The sequence below is a fragment of the Apodemus sylvaticus genome, chromosome 11, assembly GCF_947179515.1.
Source record: "Apodemus sylvaticus chromosome 11, mApoSyl1.1, whole genome shotgun sequence".
Classification (NCBI taxonomy): Eukaryota; Metazoa; Chordata; class Mammalia; order Rodentia; family Muridae; genus Apodemus; species Apodemus sylvaticus.
In genome coordinates, this window is record NC_067482.1 from 7,669,255 (window position 1) to 7,690,999 (window position 21,745).

The following is a 21,745-nucleotide window of genomic DNA, read 5'->3' on the forward strand; positions in this document are numbered from 1 at the left end:
TGTCACAACCTGATAGATAGTTCTGTTTTAAGATGGTCTCCCAGTCCAGGGAAAGGGCTAACTGCCTTTGGTGGGGATGGAACTAAATGAAAGGGGGAGGGAAACGGGAAACGGAAGAGAGCCAGCTGATGGCATTAGACATGCCTGATTGACGGCCTCATGGGACTGTCCTTTGAGTTGCTATATACAGTACTTCCCAGTCCTAGCATAGGGAGGCTGTCAACTCCACTAGCCAAGCCTTTCTGAAATACGTCTCCACCGCTCACATACACTTCCAGTCTGTGCATATCTAAGACTGTACTATCCACTAGAACCTGAGCTGCAGGAGGTAAGCAGATAACTCATCGGTGCTACCTGGGTTCTACTTGTATAAAAGCTGTCGGCTTCTCCAAAGCAGAGCCAATACAGTGGCTCTGCTAAGCAATTGGCCGATTGTCTCAGACACAAATAACTATGAGAATCTGAAGCGTCTCAAGTGCATAAGGGCTGGAATGGCATTTCTGTGGACATGAACAACAAAAGAACAGGGCTAAATCCTGTCTAGTGAGATGGACCTGGAAACAGATGGACCTCCACGCACCATGCACTATAATGACTGCCGCTGCATGCCAGCTGGAGCTCTAGGGAAGGGGAAAGGAAACGGAGAACAGGGAAGGCTAACATTAAGCAGGGATTCTACAGCATCACTTAGCATCATTTTCTAAAGGGGACTCTGAGGGAAACATGGCAGAATATAACATTTTAGAATTAAGCATAATATACGCAAGTATTTACATTACTCTTTGCAGTTTTTTTCTGTTTGAGAGAGTAAAACTCAAGAAATTTTTAAAAAAAAAAATGCGTTGTGATGTTTAGTCTCATCAACTTGACACTATCTTGAATCATCCAGGAATGGGGTTGCAATGATGCCCAGATTTAAGCTGCTGGTCGGCATGTCTGTGTGAAGGCATGCCTTCGTGACTAACTGATGCAGGAGGACCCAGCATAAACGTGGGCGGCATCGTTGCCTGGGTTTGGGGTCTGGACTGTAAAAGCCTGGACTGTAGAATAAGAAGTGAGCAAGCTCTCTGTCTCTGCTGGGACTTGTGGCCTCCTTAGCATTACCATGGTGAGGAAAGCACTACCAAGCAGACCCTCGCTGCTATGAAGTAGCATTTTTCCGGGTATTTCATTACAGCAACAGAAAAACAAAAACAAAAGCCAACAACTAGAAAATAAACTGATTCTTATCCAAGGCTGGGGACAGGCTCAGTCAGTAAGAGCACTGGTGCAACAGACCTCTGTAAAAGGCTATAACTCCAACACTGTGGGGGTGAAGACAATAGGACCTTGGGGCTTGTGGGCTGACAATCAACTTATAGGTTCCCTGACAGACTCTGTCTCAAGGGAATAAGGAGAGAGAAGTAGACTCTGTGGCCTCTGCTCATGAGCAGGCATACCTATACCACAATGCACATGCATATGCACATATGCGCACACACATATATACACCAGTCTACATACCTCACATACACACCACAGTGCACATTACATACACACACATATATATATACACACACACAGTCTGCATACCTCCCTCACACACACACCACAGTGCACATTACATACATACACATATACACACACACCCACAGTCTACATACCTTCCTCACACACACACACACACACACCAGTGTACATACACACACACACACACATACACCATGATAGTTTTAGCAGTATGAGTTCATTCAATGAAAATGTGCAGTATATATTCAAATACAGAAGCCTCTGTTTTTCTTTAGTCTCTTTTGGTTTATGTCTGTGACAATAGTCATGGTAGCATTGGGAATTATTTCCTGTTGATAAAAACACCAACGAGAATATGATATTCTGCTTTGATACATTTTTAACTCTACTAAATCTATGAGACACCAATACAAAGCATTCACAGGGTAGGTATGGAGAGTGCCTGGTTCGATAGATTCAGGAGACATGAGGTGTGAATCAGAGCACAGTTCCCGATCTCCTGTGATTCATGCTTTCTGCCTTCCCATGTTTCCCGAGTGACAGACATTGTTCTGTGCAGCAGCAGGAGCACAGGTGCAAAGCGACTCCTCCCAAAAAACAGTTCCCATTCAAACCTTAATCTTCTAAACCCTGTTCCCCTTTCTCCTTCAACGTGGGTCACCAGAAGGAAGGTGTCAGCTTTGCTTGCCAGCAAAAGGGCAATTATCAACTGAACATTCCTGCTGAAGAGAAATCATGGCGTATAGTGACCATTTAATCTGATCAGTCTTCTCTTGACAGCCCAAATCAGATTACTTCTCTCCGTAGAGCGCTCGTCACCCTTCCTGTGGCAGTGAACACATCAATCTCACTCATTTCTTTAGGTTTCCCAGCTAATCCTTGACCAGGTCAGTGGCAGGATTACTTTAAGCCTCTTTGACAACATAAGAAAGCCAGGATTGTAAATATAATTAGTAGTAAATAACTACTGTATTTCCTAGTAGACAGTTTCTGCCTGTGGAGGTTGAGCATAGCAGGGAGCAAAGGAGATGGGGTGAGGGGAGGTGGACGGGAGGGGGGGGGAGGGGAGGGGGAGGGGAGGGGGAGGGGAGAAGGAGGGGAGGGGACTAGCACAGTGAGGGACAAGCAAACCTACACTGAAGAGACTTTCCAGCTCAAGCCTCCCAGCTCTGGCATGCCAGGATTATTCTGCACTAAGAACAGACAACAGTTAGACAAACTTCTACACTGTACCAAGAAATTATTTTCAGTAATAATTGTAAGATGGAGTGAGCAATAGATACAAGATAAAAAGGCAGACTTTTTCTTTTATTAAATGCTGTGTTGTGGAATCTGGACACTCTTGACTTGTTAAACAGTTTAAATGCTTATACTGGTGGTTCACCTTCACCCTTACTCCCCACTCTCAGCCCTTCCCTCTCCTTCTAAAATATATTCCCAACTTCTAATGCCCTGTCTTCCTTTTGTGTGTGAGGCAGTGAGTTTATTGGACAGGAATTATAGGTTTTAAACTGGCACAAAGGCAACTCAGTGGCTACAACACTGTAAAAAATTATTCTTGCATGCAACTATTGTCTGTAGTCCCCCAGGGACTGTATATAGCCCCTTCCAAAAACATGATCCTCCTAAATCATAATGATACGGTGCGTTATTTCTTTGATTAGTTCAACATAACTGTGTAGATTTATGTGGAATGGTGATATTTTACTGACTGACACAAGATCACAAATGAAGCCAGACTGGCCTTGAGCTCACGGTCCCACTGCCTCTGCCTCCAGGATGCTGGGGACACCACGCATGGCATCACGGCCTTGATGACACACACCCCCCCACGAATACTTTAGTCTTAAAGAAAGTACAAATATGAAAACCATAATAAAATTTAGAGACATTCTTTGACTTTAATAAATTATTGCACACAAAAACTTAGGTTTGAGCCTACGAGGCAGAACTATCCCTCTCCCAGTCTGTGCTGAGTCTCGCCTGCTCAACACAAATGACAACTGAGGTCTTCCTGGGTCAGCGAGGCCTGGAGAAGGCCAGCACTGGCTCACTGTTCTCACACACGCCACGCTATCACCGTTAGGCTTGCTTTAAATTTTATTTCTTTTTAGTATTTTGTTTATAGAACTGTTCGACTGTTTTATTCTGCAATGACTTACAATAACCGCAGAATACGTTTACACTCCCAATGCTGTGCTTTAAGACCCATTCTGATGAATTCACAGAGATATGCCAGAACTAATTTATTCCATTCTGATAAATTCATAGAGCTATGCCAGAACTAATTTATTCATCCCACGAATATCTGAATATTTAGTTTGCTCAAGACACTATTGTATTTTCCTTCTTATTAGTTTTAAGTTAGTACATAAACATTGGATTTCTTTGTGACATTTTTATGCATACTATGTTCTTATTGGCCTCACCCCTGTCCTCCGGACCCTACATTTACTGACTCCCTTTTCTTCCTCTCTAACAGCCCTGGGAGAAATAAGGATCCCCACTTGATAATAATGAGGACTAGAGTCTGTTTGTTCTACAACCTTGCAAGGCTGAGTGTCACTGGCTAATTAACCAGGGAGGAAGAATACAATTTTATATGTCACCTGCTAATTAACATTTGTCTTTTTCACAACAAAGACTCTTTGTTCATTTTACATCCTCAGCCTCCTAAATCATGAGCTAGATCAGCAACTGTCAACTTGTGGGTCAAGACAATTAAAAAAAAATGTATTTCCAATGGTCTTAGATGGGGGTCCAGTTGGTCCCCCAACTATAAATTCATTTTTATTACTACTTCATAACTGTAATTTTGCCACTAAGCAGTGTCGCAGTTCCTAAGACCACCAGAAATATGAATTTTCTGATGGTCATGATCCACAGGTTGAGATACCATGAGCTAGCTAAACCTTTTCTCTTTATAAGCTGGCTGCCTTGGGACTTTCATTACAGCACTACGTGGTCATCAAATGTAGCTTCAACTCTTTGATAGTTCATTTGGAAATTCTGGAGCCACTGATGTGGCTAAGACCTCAGAAGTCTCAAATTCTTTCTACATACCTGTCATGGTTTGAATATACTTGGCCCCAGGAGTGGCACTATTTGGAGGTGTGACCTTGTTGGAAAAGGTATATCACTGTGGGTGTGGGCTTAAGACCCTCATCCTAGCTACCTGGAAGTCAGTCTTCCACTAGCAGCCTTCAGATGAAGATGTAGAACTCTCAGCTCTACCTGCACCATGCCTGCCTGGACACTGCCATGTTCCCACCTTGATGATAATGGACTGAACCTCTGACCTGTAAGCCAGCCCCAATTAAATGGTGTCCTTTATAGGACTTGCATTGGTCATGGTGTCTGTCCACAGCAATAAAACCCTAACTAAGACAATACCCCACTTCTTTCTATCTTTTTGTATTCCATGTCATGGTCTAAAGATGTTTCTGTTCCTTCTCCCTGTATCTTCCATAGGCATTTCCATCAGTAAAACAATTACAATTCTAATCTCATGTTGGCTTTACTTCTCAGAGGACCCAGGCTGCAACTCAAATCTACCATGACTTAAAACTAAGATGGATAATGACCTGTATAAGGTTGATGTTCTTCATCGGTTATAATTGAAAGTAACAACATCCATAGGGGATTTAATGGGGGTCATGTGAGACATGTCACAGTAGGCAGCCTCTTAGCACAAGCTGACAGACATCGATGACCTTCTCAGCTTTCATGAACAAGTACATCCATTCCCCTGGCTCCAGTAAGCATCTTCTATAATAATTTATGTAGTGTGGTTGGGCATAGGAAAGGGTACATGGAGAATAACAGGGATTTCTAAAGACCAATCCATCACAATCACAGTCAGGGTTGGGGGAATGGCCCATTAAAAATGCTTGTTTCACAAGAATGATGTGACCTGAGTCTGATCCCCAGAATCTATAATAAAAACTCCAGGTCTGATAGTACAGGCCTATATGACCTAAATGCTGGAGAGGTGGGCACACAGAGCTCTCTGACTGCTGGTGAACTCCAGGTCAGAGAACTAAACTCAGAACATAAAGTGAAAAATAACTTCACCAAAGAAAATACACCAAACAGCAACATCTGGAAACATTTGGCCTCTACACAGACAAAGACGTGCATACAAATATGAACACATACATGAACATGTATACATGCATACACAGAAAAAAACATGACCAATGATCTCACATGGAATGTTATCTACCTGACCTAGAATAGAGGCACAAAACCACAATTCTTAGAGGAAATAATGTTAATAATACATATGTATCATATACATGTGAATTATATTACATAAGGAAGTTCTGACTCAAAATTTTCAAAGTCAAAGATGCATGACTTCTGTTATCTAAAATTTCAGAACCTCAGGAAAATCTACTTCAGATTTCTGCATGTTTTCTAGTGTGTAAAGCTTCTACCATAATTTATAGAGTAGGAAAGTTCAGAGAGGCATGCTGCCCCAGAAAGCTGTTGATAGACACATTGTCAGAAAGTCACAACAAAACTGCAATGTTACCCAAAAGGGATGCTTACAGGGAAAGAAGGGGAAAGAGAAACATGTGTTCTTGTTGCTACAAAACAGAGAGAGAAACTCATTTAGAGTATCCCATTAATTCTACTAAAGTGTGATACCTAGGTTACTTAAAATCTCTATCTTGAGCAGGTAAAACAATAGAGCCTATGAGAAAATGGCTGGGGTCATGTCTAGTTTGCTTTCTGTTGCTATGATAAACGTCAGGACCAAAAGCAACTTGAGAAGGAAAGGGTTTATTTGGCTTACATCATCAAGGAAAGCCAGAGCTGGGACCCAAGGCAGGAGCTTGCAACAGAAACCCCTGGAGGAGCCCTGCTGGCTGCCTCCGCACTCTGGCTTGCTAAGCTAGCTCTCTAAGACAACCCAGGCCTATTTCTGTAGCAATGGCATCACCCACCTTGAGCTGAGCCCTCCTACTGCAATTAAGAAGATGCCGCCCAGACATGGCCACAAGGCAATCTAACCAAGACAAGTTTTCAGTTGAAGTTCCCTTTTCCAAGGTGACTCAAGGTTTGTGTCAAGTTGACAAGCTGAAGATAATTATAATGTAGCCCTTAAAACTTTACTAAGTTTAGCCATAGCACATGCACAGATATCAAAACATCACATATTTTATAGATGAGATAGAGAGAGAGAGAGATGATAATAGATGGTAGATTTAGATAGATAGATAGATAGATAGATAGATGATAGATTTATAAATAGATAGGGATATTTAATTTTAAAAAGCCTGAAGAAACTAGAATAAATGGATCTCAACAAAATAAATGTTAGATATGGCAAACTATAGCCAGCATTTATACTAAATTGTGAAAAATGAAGCATATTCTCTAAATCAAGAATCAGACAATCATGCCCACAACCTTCTTTTTTGAATATAGTGCTTCTATATCTATCTAAAACATCTAAACAACAGATGTCTGTTATCTAAAACAACAGACAAGAGAAAGAAAGAAAATTATCAAAAATAGGATATAAAGAAGGTGCATTATCTACAGATGACATTACTCTGAAGTTAAATGACCATATAGACCACACCAAGAAACAAGCACTTAGATTTGATAAGCACTTTTAGAAAAATAGTAGGATACAAAAATAAATATACAAAAATGTAGTAACATATAAATATATATGTATAAATAAATATATATATTAGTAAGTTTGATGAAAAACTATGTGGGTAAAGCCACCATTCATAGTAGCTGCAGGAAGAGACCAGGGCGTGAGCCAGATCAGGGAGGGGAAAGAGCTTCACAATAAAATTCTTAAGACACTTAAAGAGATTGAAGAAGACACTAGGAGATCAAAAAGTCCTCCATACTTGTAGATCTGCATAATCAATATTGTGAAAATTGCCATGTTGCTAAAAGTTAATATAGTTTCTATACAACACCCATCAAAATTCCAATAATGCTTTTCACAGAATTAGAAAAAATTAAATTTGTATGGAAACACAAAAGACCCTGAATGGCCAAAGAAATATTAAGCAGGAAGAATAATGCTGAAGGCCTCACAATATTTAATCTCAAATTATACCACAGAGCAATAGTGACAAAAACAGCTTGGTACTGTCACAAGAACAAACATGCAAACCACAGAATTTAATAGAGAACCCATAAATAAACCCACTCAGTTACAGCATCTTGGGCTTTTGACCAAGATGTCAAAAAACTACCCTGGACAAAGATAACTTACTCAACAAACACTGTTGGTGAAACTTGATAGCCACATATAATAATGAAAACCCATCCATATTCCTCACCTTGTACAAATCATCAAATCACACCTCAACAGAAGACCTAAAACTTTGCTTCTGGTAACAGTGACATGTATAAGGAGTCAAGGACTTCAGTGACTGGGGAAGCAATAGTAAATCCACCTGATGGAATGGAGTAACAATGTTTCACCACAGCAAAAGAAACAGTTGCATGGTGAAGAAAAATCTAAAGACAGAAGAAACATCACTGACAACTACACTTCAAATGAAATTAGTATCCCAAGAAAAAGATTAACCCAAAAATTAAAACAGCCACAAAAATCAACACCACAAACAAGACAAGAGATCGCTATAAACATGTCTCTAAAAAAGAAAGACTGAATAATAAATATATGAAAAATGTCCCAACATCCTTAACCTTCAGAGAAAAGCAAATTAAAACTACTTTGAGATCCCATCTCAAGCTAGCAAGAGCAGCTGCTCTGCACAAACCAATCATCAGAAACCCTGATGAGAACACCTCCAGCACCTCTGGTGGGACAGTAAACTGTGTGAGCACTGTGGAGGTCAGGGTGGAGATTCCTCGATTACAAATTACAGACAGAAGCACCAGCCACACGATCCAGCTGCATTACCTCTGGACACACGCCTGAAGGTCATTGGAATTCCACAGGATACTTCCATATTCATGTTTTGTCACAGAATCAAGATATAACATCAAACCTATGAAACCAACCCAGATGCCCGTCAGCAGATGGATGGAGTTTTCACTATAGTACAAGAGAGCTTTAGTCAGCTGTATCTAACAACCAATAAAATTATGTAATTTTCAGGAAAATGGATACATGTTAAATGAAATAAGCCAGACTGAGGAATACAAATATTACATGTTTATCTAATATAGAGAGCCTAGCTTTATATATGTCTATTTAATAGCTTTATGACACGCATATATATGTATACATATACATATACATATATATATATATATATATATATATATATATATATATAGAGAGAGAGAGAGAGAGAGAGAGAGAGAGAGAGAGAACTATATGGCAGAGAGGAAGGGGCCTAAAGTGAGGAACGGGGAAGAAAGAAAAAGGATAATTAACAAAATCAGGAGGAAAAGACAGATATTACATGTTTTCAATCACACAAATAATCTAGATTTAGGTATACATTCACACACATACATACATTCAAGTAAAAATTCTCATGTCTCCATCATTTTTAGCATTTTTCCACTTCAATAGATAAACCTCTCTAGATGCCTTCTTTACTGCATTTGCGATAATTTATATAAATTTTATATAAATTATTTATATTATTTTATTATATTATAATATTTATATTATAATTATATCATTTATTATATCATTATATTATTTTATATTTTATATCATATTAAATTATATTATTATATTAAATTATTTGTATAAATTTTCCCTTTTATACATATTCACAGATTTTAAACAAAATAAAGAACCTTCCCTCCTAAAATAAAAAATAAAAATACATGTGAACTAAGGAGAGCAGGAGCCAAGGAAACAGTGCTGCTCAGTGTTATGGACAGGAAATGGTTGTGAAATGTGTACACGCTACAGTCAATGTGGAAGGGCAGCTTAAGAAACCCCTGGAGTCAGTCGGACAAGCTGACGGAATGGCGGAGAGCGGCCTGCCCCAAATGCGTCCAAACGTTCTAAGGGCAGGCGGGGTGGGCACAGTTTATAATGCGCTTGGTGAAGCGAAGTCATGGGTAGCTTCGATGCAGACATGTTTATGTTGTGAATTCTCTCACAGCAAGCTCAGCTGCTGTAATTCACAGCTTGGACCTGTAGTTCAACTCAAATCTGTGAAATAAAAAATAAATAAATAAATAAAAATTTAAAAAAGATGCGAAATCTGTATTGTGTTCGAAGTGTCTCCAGTGAGGAGCTGTGTTGGAGCGACCTCATGTTCTGTATGCAGAATGTATGTATGCTGTCAGCACTACTGGGAAATTTTTCGTTGAAAAATGCAATTTGTTGAGACTTAAACTATCATTGACTTATTTTTTTTTAATAGAGCAAAAACTGAAGAGGTGGCTCACTGGTCAAGAACACTGGCCACTCTTCCAGAGAAGCGGGGTCCCATGCAGGGCTCCCATGTGACAGCGCACTTCAGTTGGGGGTGTCTGATGCCCTCTTCTGGCTCCTGTGGGTACTGCATAGAAGTGGAAAACGGACATACGGACAGGCAAAACACCCATGAGCATAAAATAATAAGACGGTTATTTAAATGGCAGGAAAAAGTTGCCGATTAGTCCTCTAGACAAACCCTGTGCACTTAGTTTATGAGGAAGGACAAAAATCTGAAGCTTTCTTCAATATTTTCTCACAGCCAGGCAGTGGTGGACACATTTAATTCCAACACTAGGGAGGCAGTGGCAGGCAGATCTCTGACCTAGAGGCCAGCCTGGTCTACAGAGCAAATTTCATGGCAGTCAAGGCTACACAGAGAGACCCTGCCTCAAAAAAAAAAAAAAAGAAAGAAAGAAAGAAAGAAAGAAAAGAAAAAAAGAGAAGAAAAAAAAGAAAGGAAAGGGGAAAGAAAGACTGACTCTTCTCGTTTCGGTTTTGATTTGGCTGGTATCATCAACTAATTTCCCTCACACCTTGGAATCCAATGGTGGGACGTTTTCTACAATCATGCTTTCATCTTGGCCAGGGCTTCACGTCTCACAAACCTGAGGCTGATCACTGAGAGAACGAAGCTCAGCTCTAGTCCCTCTGAGACCCTGCTAAGGTGAAGGAGATGGACTCTAGTCCCACAATGCTCTTTATCCCTTCAAGTCCCCAGGTTCCTTCAGAGACAATGGAATTCGACTGTAAACTTACTGCTAAAGTGCTTGCGAGAGAAAATTACGGTCTGCAAACTCACCTGGGCAGATTGCAGCCTCTAAACCAGACCTTGGTGTGGTATTTTCCACAGTCACCTCATTTAAATGAATGTATTTACACCCCAATAACATACTGCAGATTTGCTCAGGGATTTCCAGCTCTATGCAGTTGTATAGCTTTCCAGTACCCTTTGGAACATGAGACTTAACCAAGCATTTCCAGAAAACTCTGAAGAGATGTCACTGCTAACCCATGGGAGTACCTGGGTAAGGCCCCAGCAGGACTGAACTGGTGGCGAATAAATGGAGCCATCGGCTGCAGAGCTTCTCAGCTACAGACGTCTACGTTCCTTGGGTGTAGTTGTTAGTTTTGTCTGACTTTCTCTCATCTTACAGAAAGAACTGGTCTCAGCAACAAGCCCGCAAAGGTCCCACAGGCAAGCACTCCTAATCACGTCAGCTTGAGGGAGACTAGAACCTTACCCGCTGAGTCCACATCCATCCTAAAATCCTCCAGCTCTTGGCACAGAGATTGAGTGAGTTACCCTACTGATGAGTTTCAGGAAAGAGCAGGTTGGTTGTGGATATACCTGTTCTGCCTGTCAGCTCAGCCTTCTATCTGGCGAACTGCAGAGTGGAGACATTGAGCTGTTATTTCAAGCTCTTGAAACAGAAGACTGACTCTACCACCCACCACCTCCCACCTCCAATTGGAGATTCGAGTCAAAGGAGTTTAGAATTTGATACCTTGATTTGGAACACTAAGAAACAGACATGAAAGGCGATTTGGTGGCAAACACAACATTGAGTCTCACGGGCCTGGGTGACAACATGCACTTCTGTGTCATTTGTAGCATGCTTGCAGCTGGGTGCACAGCTGGGTGCTTGTGTCTCTAACCAATGCAGCTTACACAGCGGTCCTAGACCTCAGATTTAAAGAGATGGGACACTAAAGGACTTGAGTTTGTGGTGAGAGGCCACCTTTTATGGTGACTCAGTCACATATGTGCAGCTGTTTTTATACAAGGGGCTGGTTCTTCCAGCCAGGGCTTCCCATGCCTTAAATAAAGGCGGTCCACTGAAACTTTTGGAGCTAGCCGTAGTAGCTTAATCGATCTACCCAGAGAATGTAAGCAGTATGTGGAATGCGTGTTAGTGTTGTTATTGATCTGTTTTAAACTATGTGTCCAGGCATTGCCATTAAAGTATACAAGCATGTTTGTATAATAAAGGCTTTGGAGAACACATGTTGAAGTCTCAGCTCTAAGTCTGGGCCATGTACGGTGTCTTCAAGAACAGAAAGTGCCCATTCTTTCTGAATCATCCTAAGGATACAACTTGAAAACATTGTAAAGACAGTGTCAATTCAGAATTTAGACAAAGCTAGCGTTATAGATTGTGGCTAAGAGATTTTACAATAAACTGGCAGAGAAATACCCTATCATGAGCATTCTTATGGAAGGCCTGAGGTTTTGTTGTAAATTGGGAGCTTCCCAAAGAAGAATTTTCACGTTCTGAGTTTGCTCTGTCTGGGTCAGCTGTTTGGAATCAGTATATGCTCATTATTGCTACGGCCTTAAGTTCAACGTTTATTTTTAATGCTCATAAAGGATAGAGGTGATATTTTTATCTCTATATCTTGCCTCATACACATGAATAGGAGGATTGGGGTGTGTGTTTCCATGCTCAGGTAAGGAAACCCAAGCCCTCGTTCACTGGGTTTTCTTAAGGACATCCTCGCTATGTTTAGTCCACTGAGGACTGGTCCCAAAGAAAGATACACAGGCGCAGTGTTTCCCTCAAGTTAACAGGATAACAAGAGCAGAAATAGATGCACCACATGCAGGGTCTTTATTCCAAGGCCCACGGGCTTTATGTGTGTAAAAGACACTCTGGAATATTTTTGAGCACATAAGCTTCAGAGGCCAAGCATTCCTGTCTGAAAACAAGCGTCAGGTCAGATAAAAGTTACAAACGCAGAGGATGAGCTATGTATGCGTGCAGCAGTGGCGAGCGGCGTGGTCCACGGAAGGTAACTACCCGTGCTTCCCCGCCCCCTCCACACTTGAGCAGCTGTGTCAGTCTCGAGCATCCAATCTGAGTGTCAGCAAGATGGCGGCGTGCAAAGGAAGGCAGAGCGCTAAAGAAACCCGAGGAATGGAGAGGGAGGCGGAGCTTCATCTCAGCTGCTCTTGACCCCAGAAGCCCATCTCGATCCCCTTAGCCGACCATGCCAGCAGCTCTATTGGCTTTTAGGGTTTGGAACTCTATATGACGCTCATCAACTTTCCGAATCAAATAAATCTCTTCTTGCCTGTAAGTCAAAATGAAACAAAACCTGAAGGAGTTTCAGCCATTGGCTGAAGCTGGGAGCGCAGGCCAGAACCAGGGGCCTAAAGCCCCACCTCTCTTCTCGTTTCTCGTGTTTCCTATGATCTGTGCATTCCAATGGTGGAGAAATTAACAGACAGTACGGTCCTGATAGAAACCCAACCAGATTAGCCCCCTTCAGATCAACTGTGTGAACTATTTACCCAGCTGTTTGTTTTCTAGTTTGAGAAAGGGTTTCGCTTCATAGCGCAGCTGGCATGAAGATTGTGCCTTTCCTCCTGCCTCAGCCTCCCATGTTAGGATTACAAGCGTGTACAGGCCCAACTGTTCTAGGTCAGAAAAAGATAAACGTGACTCCACCCTCCCTCCTGCCCCCTCCCCAGACCCCCGACCCAAGCACACGCACTTCACACCGACAAGAAGAAAACTTCTTGCAGCTTCGTTTCTGTCTCCAAACGGCTTCAGTACAAAGCAAGGTGTGATTTTCATCAACGGAAAAGCATGTCTTCAGATTTTAGCACTGCCCGGCTGTTGCCAGCATCAGATTCTCTATGTAAGATTTGGAGCATGAACTCGAAAGACAGCCCAATATTGAAAATAACCAGAGCATCCTGACCTCTCCAACCACAGGTGACGACCTAGATAACTAAAAAGCACGCAAACGAGCTAGGGAAGGTTTGGTGAGCGCCCAGAGCAGGGGTGAACCACAATGGAAATGCTATCTGGCTGTCAAGAGCTTTCAGAGCTGTCATTAAATATACTGGTCCTATGCTCCACACACAAACACATATATGCGTGCATGCTAATGTTAGCACATGCACGCACACACGCGCATGTACACATGCACACAAGTGCACACAGAAAACATGTATATACAAACACACATACACACATACACACACACACACACATACACACACTATAAGCAACTTTCAGAGCCATATTCTAGCTTCATCCTACGTCCACCCTGGTTAATGACTAATTGACTCTACAGAATTCAAGGGATTGAAGGAGCTAAACACATAATTTTGTCTGTAACTTTTTAGTCGTTCTTGTCACTCATGCAAAAAACATCAAAAACGCATCCTCCCACCTCTGAGAGTTCGGAAGTAATATGCAGTAGGAAAAATTCCCCTAAGACTCCAACTCTCGGGATTGGAAGCCAACCCCAGGTGAGCACAACACACCCCCATCAGGGAGCACGGATTGTTTCCCACCCTCGCCTTCCCCCGCCCCTCGTTGAACTGCCGGCAATCTTCCTCTATTATCATGGTCAGATGAGAAAAGGTTAGTTAATCTGCAGAAATCTCTTGACAAAATCCATGCCTACTGTGTTCCGTCCTCAGGTAATTGGCTCCAGCGCGATGCACTTGCCCCTGAATGGGAGTTCACACTAGAAGCTCTTATTCATAATTGATGCTGACATTGAATACAACCTCTCACTGGCGCAATATCCACTTCACATCCTACATCCAGAGCCACAGAACTGGAAGGTTTCCGGCTCAGTCCATGTGCACCTCACCCACCTGGATACATCTGCGACCTCTGGCTCACTGGAATACTGTTTTCAGAGGACAAAAATCATTTATGATCTCCATATTCACCAACCTTTAGAAAGAAAACTACCAAAGACAAAATAAAAACCATTGCATCAAACTTAACACGGCAGCTACCTAGCAAAAACACAGCATGCACATGAAAGCCGGCGTTTGTCTCTCGTCAGAAAGTCAGAGAGCCTCACAATTCTACTTGGCAAAAATAAAGCTCACAGCTAACAGCATTGACATAAACCTTTTCAAGACGGGGATTTTCAGTTGCACTTTTGTGGCTTGCCTAAACTATTACTGTTTACTTTCGACATATACAGCGAATGAATAAATTGTATGTGGGTACTCACAGCACAGATCTCGGCTCTAGCCCTGAACATCAGACGCGGCGTCTGCAGACTGAACGCTACTACTGTAGAGAAGCACTCTATTTTCCTTACAAAATAGCACCCCCTAGAGGCTGCTCGGAAATGATCGAGCCGTGCGCGCCGAGCACGTGATGGGATTTGTTTACTATCAAATTACGCAATGTCAAAACACTCCGGTGAGAACAAAAGCGGATGCTAGAGGTGACCGTCGCTGGTTCTATGCTCACTCAACGTCTCTCTGGGGTTTGTAAATGAAAAGATGTTTAAACATCATTCCCGTGTCACATCTGGAAGATGCCTCGGATGAAAATATAAGCTTCCCACATAACATTTCTATGGATGATGATGATGATGATGCAATTATCACTAATAATATTAACAGAAAAGTTGCCACTTAATTGGACACCTTCATGGTTTTACATACTAACCATGGGAATGAAGTTCAGTTGGCAGAGCTCTTCCTAACTTAGACAAAGTAGGTTGGCGCCCCCAACCTTAGCCAAACTGAGCCTCGTGATATACACCCGTATCCCAAACATTTGATATGAAGACAGGAGGGACAGAAGTTCTATAACATCCTCAGCTACATAGTAAATTCAAGACCAGCCTGAGCTACAAGAGACCCTGCCTCAACCAAATGACCAAACACAACCTCCCCCTCTTCCCTCCTCTCCTCCTCCCCCTCTTCCCTCCCCTCCTTCTCCCCCTCTTCTCTCCCCTCCCCCTCCCCCTCTCCCTCCCCGTGAGTTTATAACCCTAGGCTTAATCCCCCCTGTGTTTTCTGGGTCAGCAACTGAGGTCTATCAATATATAACATAAGCTGCCCAAATCTAACTAAGAAGAAAGAGAGGGAAAACTAAGACTGTGTCTTTACATTTACAAACTCACTTAATGTTGATGTTGAAAAGCAGAAAATATAGCTAGTTACTTCCAAAATCTAGTCTGGTCAGAGTGTGAAATCCAGTGTGAATGATGATGATCTTGATTAACACTTTGATTTTAGTATAGCTAGAAGTTTAGCTTTAAGTTCGGGTTAGAAATACAACCACTTCTCGTAGTTGACAAAATGACAAGTGGATAACAAAAAAGAGAGAGAGAGTCTAGGAAACCAGTTTCTCTCCTTGAGTTTTATGGTGCCGCTTGGGAGCGCACAGCACTGGCCCACATGCTGTATTCTTTTAAAATAGAGACAATAGATTTACTTAGCTAAGCTTTTAACACACGTGTCCAATGCTGTCAGTATCACCTCAGTTCTGATGGTTGTCAATGAACCAAGCCCTTGGTACTAAGCTAGTTGCTGTATGAAAATCAAGAATTTAAAAAATAAAAACAAAAACAAAACAAAAAACAAAACAAAACAGAAGACCCTTGAACTAAAAAAAATTTCCATGGCTTCAAAATGTATCTGGCCTGCTCTTAAAGCCATAGAAAATTCCCCAGAAGATAAATGCTTTTTAATGTTTCTGTAAGGTTCTCAAAAGACCAAGAGAAGAGCAAACAGAGAAGACTATTCACCAAACCAACCAGTATTCTGTGCCCCTTCACTGTATAAACCCCCTTTGTTTTACCGACTGCATAGAGCCTTTGGTTTGACATCTTAAGAACACGGTTGGGATGCCTCTCCAGGCCACACTGGCCTTGGTTCCACCACATAACTGGTCCGTGGGACCCGAGCAGAGGCAAGGCCTCCGTACCCAGCCCACGCAGACCTTTCTGGTCCTGTGTGCCTTTGCCCTCTGAATGCCTGGGCAGCCTGGGCTGAAAGGCCTGTTCTGCAGGGGGCAGAGTCCCAGCCTAGAAAGCAGCACCCCTGCATCGGTTGTCACGGTCATCAAGAGCACCCTGGCTTAGGAAAGAGAACGACCTCTCTAACTTTCAATCCTATACAGTCTTGCGGTTGATCCTCGGTTACAGTAGAAATGTAGTTAAATATTCTTCCTCAGATAACATCAATGTAGTTAAATATTCTTCCTCAAATAATATTTTATAAATTTACTGTAGATTCACCTTGTGTCACATACCAAAGCACGAGATTCAGATATATCGCACATACTCACAATAAATAGAATTCAAACTTGAGTCAGACCTGACCCCTCTCTCAGCACAGATCACCAGCCCTTTTCTCTTAGTTACATCCATGGTCCATCCTTTCACCTCTTTACAATAACAGTAGCTTGTTCCTCCATACTTGTCAGCTCTCTTATGCTGTGAGGACAAATGTCACTGCAAATCTGAATTTTGTGATACTCATTTCGCAGTTATGTGTGAATCAGCCTTACTTTACACGGAATGCCTCTGCGCTGCACCCAGCTGAAGGAAAGGTCCCTTACTTTGAGTTAGTAGCAAAGATTAAAAATCTACACCCTAATTAGAAAAGCTTCTATTGGGGAGTCCAGCTTCTTTTATTGGCCCAGGAAACCATGTGACTAAATCTCATATCAATGAGCTCAAAAAGTATAATTCTCTTACAGAAAAGTGGGGAGGTGGGGGAATGACTGAGAGAAAGCACATGGTTGGCTGTGCCCTGGCTGCTTCTGCTCACCAAAACCACACAGAATCCTGTCATATGACCAAAGACGACATCATAGGAGGGAAAGGCACTCGAACTGTGTGCCCAGGGAGCAGAGGACATGGCAGGCGCAGTCAGCAGTCTGCACCACAGTGACATATGTAAACGGCCCACAGGACACATTAGAATCTAGCCAATTCCAAATAATTTTTTTACTTGCTCTTTTCCGTCTCCTTTAAATTTCTGCCTAGACATCAGAAAGTTTTTTGTCTACCAGGGATCAAACACAACATTTGGGAAGTCGAACAGGGGAAATGTTAGATAACTGTGACAAAGTTAAAAGGAAATAATTGCAATTAAATTAGGGAAAAAAATAACAGAGATAGTATGTTCTTCTTCATCACGGGTAGGGAATGGATGGAATAAGGTTATAAGTGGCATTAAAGATAGAAAATGAATTCAACTTGAACAGAAATTAGATTTCTTGAAATACTCTTGACACACTTGCAGACAGACAGACAGACAGACACACACACACACACACACACACACACTTAGATGTTTTTAAACTGTCGGTTATAAGGCAGCTCAATGTCAGCACATAGGGTATGTTAGCAAATCCAAAGAACAAACAAATAAAAGATGTGTTGATCAATCAAAAGCAGTCAGAGCAACGCGTCGGACTGAAGTATGACATTAGGAGATGGCATTTGATGGTCATTTCCTTGTCATATGGCCCTCTTAAGTTTTAAAGGAAATTCCTTATCAAAGTGTGACCAGCGTGTCTCTCAAGTTGTTAACTTGGGCACAGTGAGACAAAGCTTTCACTGCAAACATACTGGATCATTCCCATTTGAAGCATCCAAAGAGACGGCACCTAATTCTGACTAACTTGTTTCTGCTGTCTTATGAAAGAACTGTCAGGACCCCTCTGGGAAAGGTGAAGACAGCAGGGGACTTTCCCGGAGGCGGCCCACCATTTTGTTGCATCGTAAGCATTGCTTACGATGGGTGAGCTCCAAGAGGCTTCTTGCTGCTGATATGCCTTTCCTGTCACTGCTACATAGCCTAAGGATTCCTGGGATTAGCCCACCCTATTGAGCAAATTTCCTGCAGATCAACATAAAGATGGACTTTCACTAATTAATGCTGCTTAGATTTATTAAGGATTCTATAACAATTCCTGATTTGATTCAAATAATTTTAGAAAGTTTTGAACTTTGCTAGAATGATGTAATAAAGTTAGGATGGAGACTAGAATGTGCCCACTCCTCATATGGTAAGTAAAGGCTGCACAATAACAAATACAGTGAGCTTTCATAATCACACTGAAAAGAGAAATAGGCTTGGGACAAATTTGTGTTCAAGGAAAAGCATTTAGGTCGGAGCATAAAGCCACGGGTGTGCACTACGATAAAGCAAAGCCAACGATAAAACCGTGGCCCAGCAAACAACAAAATGTTTGAAATTTTGTTTGAAATGGAAAATACAGTTTGAAAATCTGACTTCTCAGAACTCAAGTTGCACAGTCTGGTTACATTGAATTTTCGATAAACTGATGAATGAATGAATGAATGAATGAATGAATGAATGAATAAGAAAATTCTCTATTTCCTATTATTTTATTAACTTGTTTGACACTTAGGAAATTCCACAGTTTGACTCAGTTCCTATTTTTTTTCTTTGCATAACCAAGATGTTGCATGCACAGTGAGTGTAATTACAGAACAGTCAGAGAACTAAAGATTCACTTCTAACAAGTGAGTGCAGATAAATCAGTATAGCGGCCATCTCACTGAACACCCAAACCTAGCAGCCCCTGGGACTGCGTGTGACTGTGTTGTCAGGACTGGGTCTCACTGTCAGCCTGACGCTTCCCTGTGGACTGGCCTTGGTACTGAGCAGAGAGGAGGCCCTCCAACAGTGCTCACTGGACAATCAGTCAGATGCAAAGAGTGGAGAGCAAACACATGGAAGCCTGTTGCTTTTATGTCACATTTATTCGTTTACTTTTGGGAGAGTCTGTGGGGGGTGGGGTGCTCAAGCCTTGGCATTTGTGCAGAGGTCAGAGGAGAGCTTGAGGGAATGTTATTTCTTCATGCCAGGTGGATCCCAAGAATTGGTGGCAGGTGGCTTCATCCACTAAGCAATTCAGGAGCCTGTAGGCATTTATTTTTTAATGTGAGTACACAGTCGCTGTCCTCAGACACACCAGAAGAGGGCATCAGATCCCATTACGGATGGTTGGGAGGCACCATATGAACTCAGGACCTCTGGAAGAGCAGTCAGTGCTTTTAACCACTGAGCTGACTCTCCAACCCCCGTAAGCAAATTTTAAAAATAAGTCAACTAAAGTTTCATTCCTTTTTTTGGAGCTCAGTAGGATGGTGGGGGGGGGGGGGAAGAACGCTGAGCTGCCTGGGTAGTAATCTCACCACCTCTGTTACCTGTGCTGACACTCAGAGCTCTCCTGGAGGACTCTTAGCTCTCCTTCGCGGATGAAGTGGGCTAGAGGTGAACAGTATATGTGTGTGTGTGTGTGTGTGTGTGTGTGTGTGTGTGTACTTACTCTACAGATGGCAAGAGCTTAATGTTTCAACAAAACAGTTTTACTGGTTGGTTTAGTTGGGGGACAAAATAAAGTGTACAAAATAACAAATAAAATGAAGAGAAATATTGAGTGGGTTTTGCATGATGGTCCACACAAGCTGATGGTAAATGGGATGAGTTCTGAGCAGGATTAGTACCGTGCTCATCAGAACAAAGGCTCTGCAGATGACCAGAGGCAGTGGGGGGGGGGGGGGAATCCCGATAATGCCAGAGCTGAAGGGGACAAGAAAACCCAATCTGTGTGTAGGAACAGCTCATCATAACCAAATATGTCCCTTAGGCTGCAGAGGAACTGTCTGTATCCCAAAGAAACAAACCAACTGCAAGGCACCTTGCCGTGGCAGGATGGGGCCCTGTTCTCAGGCACCTCAGCCCACAGCCTTCTCAGAGTTTATTCTGCCCTTCACTTGGGCACACCTTCTAGGGCGCGTTAGAGAAAGGCTTGTTAATGAGGTGAAAAGGAAAAGAAAAGGCAGACAATTGCCTCTGCTCACCTCTGCTCTACACTGTCCGCTTCCAGATTGTGGTGTCATTGAGGAAGTTTGCCACAGACAGGAAAAGAATAGTAACACTAGAGTACGCACGGTGCCCCCTGTCAAAGCAACGATCTTCAAAGGTCACACAGCCCTCGGCCAAGACCGAGATATGGTTATAATGATGGAAGTGGCGGACCAGCTGATGTCTGGATCCTCCAGCATCTGACAGTCATCAACCAAGCTTCCTCCACAACAAACATCAACAACCAAGCTTCCTCCCCCTCCTCCTCCTTCTCCCTTTACCCCCTCCCCACTCTCTCGCTCACACACACACACACACACACACAAACACACAAGCAGACACACACACTCACCCACACTCATATACTATAGCTGAAAAAATCTCCTTGCCAAAACAAATAACTAAAAAGCATGAATTCCAAGCCTTTGGCATGCATTGCTGCTTTAGGTAGAAAGCACAGGAGAGGAGCGGCTGACTGACAGTTGGCGGGAGCCTAAAGTCTGGGCAGAGGACCTCCCAGGGCAAGTGAGCCATTTTCCTCAACGAGAAAATGAAAAGGAGAAAAATACACAAACATGAAGAGATTCTCATGAGAGCATGTGTGTGCCCTTAAGCAGGCAAAGAGAACTACTAAACAAGTATCGCCAAATAGACACGTATGAGCTAATCAGGAATTTGGGTGTGAAACAGATATTTATTGATTAAGAAATGGTTGTCAATTTGGCGCATAATGCCATTAAGAGCAGTCCTTGGTTTTTTAGAATATATTCTGATTTTACGGGTGCATGCATCGTACATACGCTGTTTGAATTTTACTTCAGTGCCTGGTTTTAAAGGTTTGCCGTAATGGCGGTAATTTGCTGTGGTGGTGAGGCTGACAGTCAGTTATTCACGCTATTTCTGTTAGCCTGTTGTTGCTGCTGCTGCTGCTGCTGTTCCCATAATGAATGAGAGGCAAAGAAAAAAGAGAGAGAAGACAACTTGTAAGAGTTGATTTTCTTCTTCTGCCATGTAGATAGATTCTAGGGATCAAACTCAGATTATGAGGCTTGGCAGCAAGCGCCTCTCCTGCTGAGCCATCTCACCTGCCCTGCCCCATGGTTTTCTAAGCTTGTTTATTTCACCATGGCTGACAGCGTACTTCCCGGGGCAGGGGGGTGCCCTTTTTATTTTAGGGAAGGCATATAAAAGTATCTGCTTATATTCTTCCTCCCGCAGTG